Source organism: Hylobates moloch, unplaced genomic scaffold, assembly GCF_009828535.3.
Source record: "Hylobates moloch isolate HMO894 unplaced genomic scaffold, HMol_V3 SCAFFOLD_10, whole genome shotgun sequence".
NCBI classification, from domain to species: domain Eukaryota; kingdom Metazoa; phylum Chordata; class Mammalia; order Primates; family Hylobatidae; genus Hylobates; species Hylobates moloch.
Genome location: NW_026652285.1, coordinates 33,065,464 through 33,072,189, shown reverse-complemented (window position 1 = coordinate 33,072,189; position 6,726 = coordinate 33,065,464). Strand labels below are relative to the sequence as shown.

The 6,726-nt window shown below is 48.7% G+C and overlaps 1 protein-coding gene across 4 annotated transcripts in view; it reads right to left on the bottom strand.

Moving 5' to 3' along the window:
* Positions 1–5,523, bottom strand: part of MELK (maternal embryonic leucine zipper kinase) — a 104,997-nt gene extending 99,474 nt beyond the window's left edge. For all 4 annotated transcript variants that reach the window (XM_032164167.2, XM_032164169.2, XM_058445894.1 and 1 more), the window contains exon 1: positions 5,402–5,523. The gene's annotated coding sequence lies outside the window, so the exon portion shown is untranslated. The remainder of the gene's footprint in view (positions 1–5,401) is intronic.
* Positions 5,524–6,726: the final 1,203 nt, after the last annotated feature.

Sequence of the window (6,726 nt, the reverse complement as noted above, 5' to 3'; positions counted from 1 at the left end):
CTACTAAAAATATAAAAAATTAGCCAGGCGTGGTGGCCCATGCCTGTAATCCCAGCTACTAGGGAGGCTGAGGCAGGAGAATCACTTGAACCCGGGAAGCAGAGGTTGCGGTGAGCCGAGATCGCACCACTGTACTCCAGCCTGGGTAACGAGCAAAGCTGTGTCTCAAAAAAATAAATAAAAATTAAAAATTAAAATCTAGTCGAGGCCAGGTGCAGTGGCTCACGCCTGTAATCCCAGCACTTTGGGAGGCTGAGGTGGGTGGATCACTTGAGGCCAGGAGTCGCATGCCACCACTCCTGGCTAGTTTGTTTGTTCGTTTGAGATGGAGTCTCGCTCTGGTGCCCAGGCTACAGTGCAGTAGTGCGATCTCAGCTCACTGCAACCTCCGCCTCCCAGGTTCAAGCTATTTTCCTGCCTCAGCCTCCCAAATAGCTGGGACTACAGGCGAACAACACCACACCCGGCTAATTTTTGTATTTTTAGTAGAGACAGGGTTTTGCCATGGTGGCCAGGCTGGTCTCAGACTCCTGACCTCAGGTGATCCACCCTCCTTAGCCTCCCAAAATGCTGGGATTACAGGCGTGAGCCATCGCCCTGGCCAAGCAAGCCTGTTTAAGCCTCAAATTGATGAGTGGCAGATGCCACGTAAACTACCTTCAAATTCTCTGTTCTTCACCCTGCCCCTATCCAGAACTGAGTGACTAGCATTTACTAAGCCTTAATAATGGCCATGAATTTGGAAGACCTAGAGTGTGAGTTCGACCTCAGAAGTGTGGTGAGCTTATAAAGGAAGACAGAGCTTAATAACAGAAGGCCCTTCATACAATGATGAGTAGTCTTCTTAAAATTGAGGTGGAAAAAAATCTGAATGAAGTTATCAAAACCCCAAAAGCCACAAAGGACATTTTAAAAATATCATTTTTCTATGCCTGAAACACTGATTCCATGAATCATTTTACTTGGAGAGAAAAAGAAAATTATTATCAGCAAGTAAAAAGCCGGCTGGGCACAGTGGCTTCCACCTGTAATCCTAGCACTTTGGGAGGCCAAGGCAGGTGCATCACCTGAGGTCAGGAGTTCGAGACCAGCCTGACCAACATGCAGAAACCCCATCTCTACTAAAAATACAAAAATTAGCTGGGCGTGGTGGCGCACACCTGTAATCCTGGCTGCTAGGGAGGCTGAGGAAGGAGAATCGCTTGAACCCAGGAGGTGGAGGTTGCAGTGACCCGCGATCACGCCACTGTACTCTAGCCTGCACGACAGGAGTGAGACTCCATCTCAAAAACAAACAAAAATTTGGTCAATGAATAGAAAACTAGAGCAGAAGTTTTAGAAGGAGAAATATCAACACTCAAGAAAAAAATTAAATCGGCTTTAAAAAACAGGGTTCGGGGCCGGGCGCGGTGGCTCACGCTTGTAATCCCAGCACTTTGGGAGGCCGAGGCGGGCGGATCACAAGGTCAGGAGATCGAGACCACGGTGAAACCCCGTCTCTACTAAAAAATACAAAAAATTAGCCAGGCGTGGTGGCGGGCGCCTGTAGTCCCAGCTACTCGGAGAGGCTGAGGCAGGAGAATGGCATGAACCCAGGAGGTGGAGCTTGCAGTGAGCCGAGACTGCGCCACTGCACTCCAGCCTGGGCGACAGAGCGAGACTCCATCTCAAAAAAAAAAAAAAAAAATAGGGTTCAGTCTTCAACATCAAAGCAGAAATAGCACACAAAAAGATAACATGCAAAAAGACATTCTGATAAACAATATTAAGCCATTTCCTAGGAAGAGATCACACTGGACCCAACTTAATCAGTAGGTTAACATTTAACCTAACAAAATCTGCATGAACAGGGTAGGCAAACATTAGAAGAAGCAAGGTCAGGTCCCAGTGCTGAGGGAAAATTGTTGATAGAAAATGAAACATTCTGCTTCCACTGGAGTAGAAAAAGTTACTCAAGGCAAGGAGATACCACAGAGGACAAATTTATTCTCACTGGGCACCTGAAGGCACAGGATTAAATACTTTAAACAGCAACACTAATTCAGAAATATTTTAAAGGGCATTTGTCAGTGGGGCAAATGTGGGGATAAACTGGAACCTCATCCTAAAAACAAAGAGGAAGCATAGGACTAAGAAATTCCAAAAGGCAATAAAAACAGTAAAAGTATAGAGGTAAACCTAAGGCTCAGAAATCTTTGGAATGCTGATACAGGAGAAGAAAGAGAGCAGGAGAATGGAAATGGAGGAACACTGGACTATAAATCTGAATGCACATGTTTACATTCCATGCAAAGGACTGGGCTATTTCAAATTGTCACTCAGAAAGAGAAAGCAATTTGTAAGATGCTGGAATCACTTCCCAGATTAGGGATTTAAGAGTGTCATAATTAACTTAATAGACTTCTCCCAAAAGAGTTATAAACATCCCATTCATGGCCTCTGGAAAACTAGCAGAGATGGGCAAGTTGTCCATTTAACAACTCAGGTAAGACAGAAGCCATGCACTTTTTTTTTCTTTCTTTCTTCCATTTTCTCTATCTACCCCCTTCTCTCAAATTACACCATGTCTTTGGATGAGTAATACCAATGTGGGCCTAGATTATATCTACTGAATCAAGGGAATATCATTGTTGCTGCTGTATGAGAAAACTGGTGCTTACATTACAAACTGCTACACTAATAGCAGATTATACTTGATTTGTAAATCTTTGTGAATGTGGAGCTGGTTCTAAATATTCTCATGTGCCCTGTTTATCCTCTAGAGTTTGTTAATATAGAATACAGAAAAGCCTTGGGAACAGAGTAACCCAACTTTGTAGCTGCTGAAGGAGGTATATTATCAGTCAATGTGGAAGACAGCCTCTCAACTGTGAATAATGAAGAAGGAAATTAGACCCCAACCAGACACCTGAGTGCCCTTCTGGGCTTGACTAAATAAATAGAAGAATTGGGGGTATACATAATTGGGTTTTGTTTTTGTTTTTGAGACGGAGTCTCACTCTGTCGCCCAGGCTGGAGTGCAGTGGCATAATCTCGGCTCACTGCAACCTCCGCCCTCCGAGTTCAAGCAATTCTGCCTCAGCCTCCCAAGTAGCTGGGATTACAGGTGTGCGCCACCACGCCTGGCTAATTTTTTGTATTTTTAGTAAAGACGGGGTTTCACCATCTTGGCCAGGCTGGTCTTGAACTCCTGACCACATGATCCACCCACCTCGACCTCCCAAAGTGCTAGGATTACAGGCATGAGCCACCGCGCCTGGCCTATAATTGGGGTCTTTAACTTCTCAGAAGAGCAAGGAATTGGGATAATGAGAAGACGTTTATGGTTAAATTTTAAAGGATAGCAACAAATTGGGGGCATTTTTTAACAATATTATTTGGGCTATTCTATCACTTGCCGCATAAATACATTTACCTTATCTACAGAGCTTGGAAAGACACTGATGCTGAGGATAATTTCAAACAGGAAGTAGAATACAGAATGGTTTTTTGAGTTTTGTCTGTTTATTTGCTTGAGACAGGGTCTCGTTCTGTCACCTAGGCTGGAGTGCAGTAGCTAGATCTCGGCTCACCACAACCTCCGCCTCCTGGGTTCCAGCGATGCTCGTGCCTCAGCCTCCCCAGTCGCTGGGATTACAGGCATGCGCCACCATGCCCGGTTTTTTTGTGTGTGTGTTTTTTGTATTTTTAGTAGAGACGGGGTTTCGCCATGTTGGCCAGGCTGGTCTAGAACTCCTGGCCTCAAGTGATCTGCCCACCTCGGCCTCCCCAAGTGCTGGGATTACAAGCGTGAGCCACCACGCCGGGCTCAGAATGGTTTATAATGTGGCCTGTAACACATTTAATTAGCATCCTGCCCTGCTCCCTTGCAAAGGCTTCTGGGAGCACCGACAATGAGGCACTCGTTGGGACTGATATGCCCATCTAGTTGGTCCACAGTAGTTACACAGAAACGACAGACCTTCGGGAGAAACAAGCCCACGAAGGCCCAATAAGGGCTTTTCTGATTTTTCTGATTTTCTAGCCAGACTCCATGGGAAACAGAAACCAAAATATAAATCAAAGTTAGGAACACTGGCCTCTAAGCAACAATCCAGGCTCCTGATACTCACCTCATTCCACTAACAAAGGAGAAATACCAAAGGTAATTACCCGTCCTAAGTGCTAGGGACCTGATTCCTCTCTTGGGTAGCCTTCCCTGAGTCTACCGTTTCCAGCTCCCACAACCCTACACCAGGTTTCTTGGTGGGAGCAACCCTGCTGCTCCTATTACTGATACAGCATTCGGTGAAAATTCCCCTTTTAGGCCGGGCGCAGTGGCTCACGCCTGTAATCCCAGCACTTTGGGAGGCCAAGGCGGGCGGATCACCTGAGGACACGAGCTGGAGACCAGCCTGGCCAATTTGGTGAAACCCCGTCTCTACTAAAAATACAAAAAATGAGCCGGGCGTGGTGGCTGATGTCTGTAATCCCAGCTACTCGGGAGGCTGAGGCAGGAGAATCGCTTGAACTTGGGAGGCGGAGGTAGCGGTGAGCCGAGCTCGCGCCATTGCACTCCAGCCTGGGCAACAAGAGCGAAACTCCATCTTGAAGAAAAAGAAAAAAAAAATCCCCTTTTAGTGTGAGCCTCTGAAGCCACTTTGGGGAGATGATAGGATGGATTTGGACTCTGAAAAGGTAGTGATAACACACCTCCTTTTTTATTGGACTGCCCCAGTAAACTGAGTTGTACAAACAGAAAAAACTCGAAACCCTTCTGTCAACTTTTTTCGCGGGGAAGAGTCACGGAAACTGGAAACGCGAAATGGGAATTCACATCTATCGCAGCCTCCTAGGTGGCAAACGCTTGGCCTGAACACCTCTTCAATAACCGTGTTAAGTAGACACGGTCATTATCCCCACTTACGGAGGAGAAAACTGCGGGTTGGAAAGGTCAAATATCTTTTTTTTTTTTTTTTTTTTTTTGAGACGGAGTCTCGCTCTGTCGCCCAGGCTGGAGTGCAGTGGCGCAATCTCGGCTCACTGCAAGCTCCGCCTCCCAGGTTCACGCCATTCTCCTGCCTCAGCCTCTCCGAGTAGCTGGGACTACAGGCGCCCACCACCACGCCCGGCTAATTTTTTGTATTTTTAGTAGAGAGAGGGTTTCACCGTGGTCTCGATCTCCTGACCTCGTGATCCGCCCGCCTCGGCCTCCCAAAGTGCTGGGATTACAAGCGTGAGCCACCGCGCCCGGCCTGTCAAATATCTTATCCAGGGAACAGGGCTGGTAAAGCGCGGGGCTCCGATGAAATCCTCCAGTCTCCCGAGAGCCAGGAGCAAACTGGGTTTGGGCCGCTGCGCCCCGCACAGCCCAGACCCCAGCCATCAACTGCGACTGCGGCAGGCAGGCGAGAGAACTGACCTGAGGGACGGAAGGCACTGAGGGGCGGCGCCCGACAGAAGGACAGGGGCCTGCTGTCCTGAGAGAAGCGGCTGGTACAGCGTTCCTAGGAAGCTTTTCGATCTCCAGGTTGTGGCCGCTTCCGCCCGCCAAGGGAATCAAATCTCCCGGGCCGGAAGGGGCGGGGCGCGGCGGGGACGCGCGCGGCGCCGGATCCCAGGGAAGCGGACGCGCTCGGCAGGCGGGGGCGCGCACAGTGCGGGGGGAGGGGGGCGGTTCTCACCGGGGCAGCGGCTCCTGGTCGCTGTGGAGCCCTGAAAGGGATGGCCGGGAGGTCCACTGGGCTGCGAGGGGTGACTTGAGGCCTTGGTCTTGCCCCGGAGGGCACGTGGCGTCGATATGCCAAGTCTCCACATAACCCAACTTTCTTACGTTCTCTTCCTAAAATTGACGTGCCCTCTGGCAGTCACAGTTCTCATTTTCGTCCTCCCTTGCCCACTGGCCGTTCTCCCACCCAGCAAAGACAGGAATACCTCCCCCTCTTCAAAATGTGTTGCCACGAGGAATAAGAACCCCAGTAGCTGAGACTACAGGCACGCGCCACCACGCCTGGCTAAATTATTTGTGGGTAGAGACGGGATCTCGCTATGTTGGCCAGGCTGGTCTCGAACTCCTGGCGTCAAGCGATCCTCCCGCCTCAGCCTCCCAAAGTGCTGGGATTACAGGCGTGAGCCACTGTATCTGGCCCAGAAAAATCTTTAGACAAATTAAACTTTACCGAGTTGAATTGACTAAAGAATGAGTCCAAAATCCAGCAATCCCCGGAACCAAAATAGGTTCAGAGTGACTCGGGCTGCCATATGTTCAAATAACATTTATGGACAGAAAAAGGAAAATGACTTACAGAAATGGCAGTCAAGTATGGAAACAGCTGGATTGGTTGCAACTCAACCTCTGACTATTTTGAGCACTGTTTAAACAGTTGGCCACCTGTGATTGGCCAAAACTCCTCTGCTGTAACAAGAAAGGTTACAGTCTCTTTACACATTTACAATTGTAGTTGTCTACAATTCACTATGTATGGAGACACTGTTAGGCCAAGTGCAAAGGCTCAAGTCTATAATCCCAGCACTTTGGTGGGGGGCGGGGGCAGATCATTTGGGGTCAGGAGTTTGAGACCAGCCTGACCAACATGGTGAAACCCTGTCTCTACTAAAAATACAAAAAATTGGCCGGGCGCGGTGGCTCACGCTTGTAATCCCAGCACTTTGGGAGGCCGAGGCGGGCGGATCACGAGGTCAGGAGATCGAGACCATGGTGAAACCCCGTCTCTACTAAAAATACAA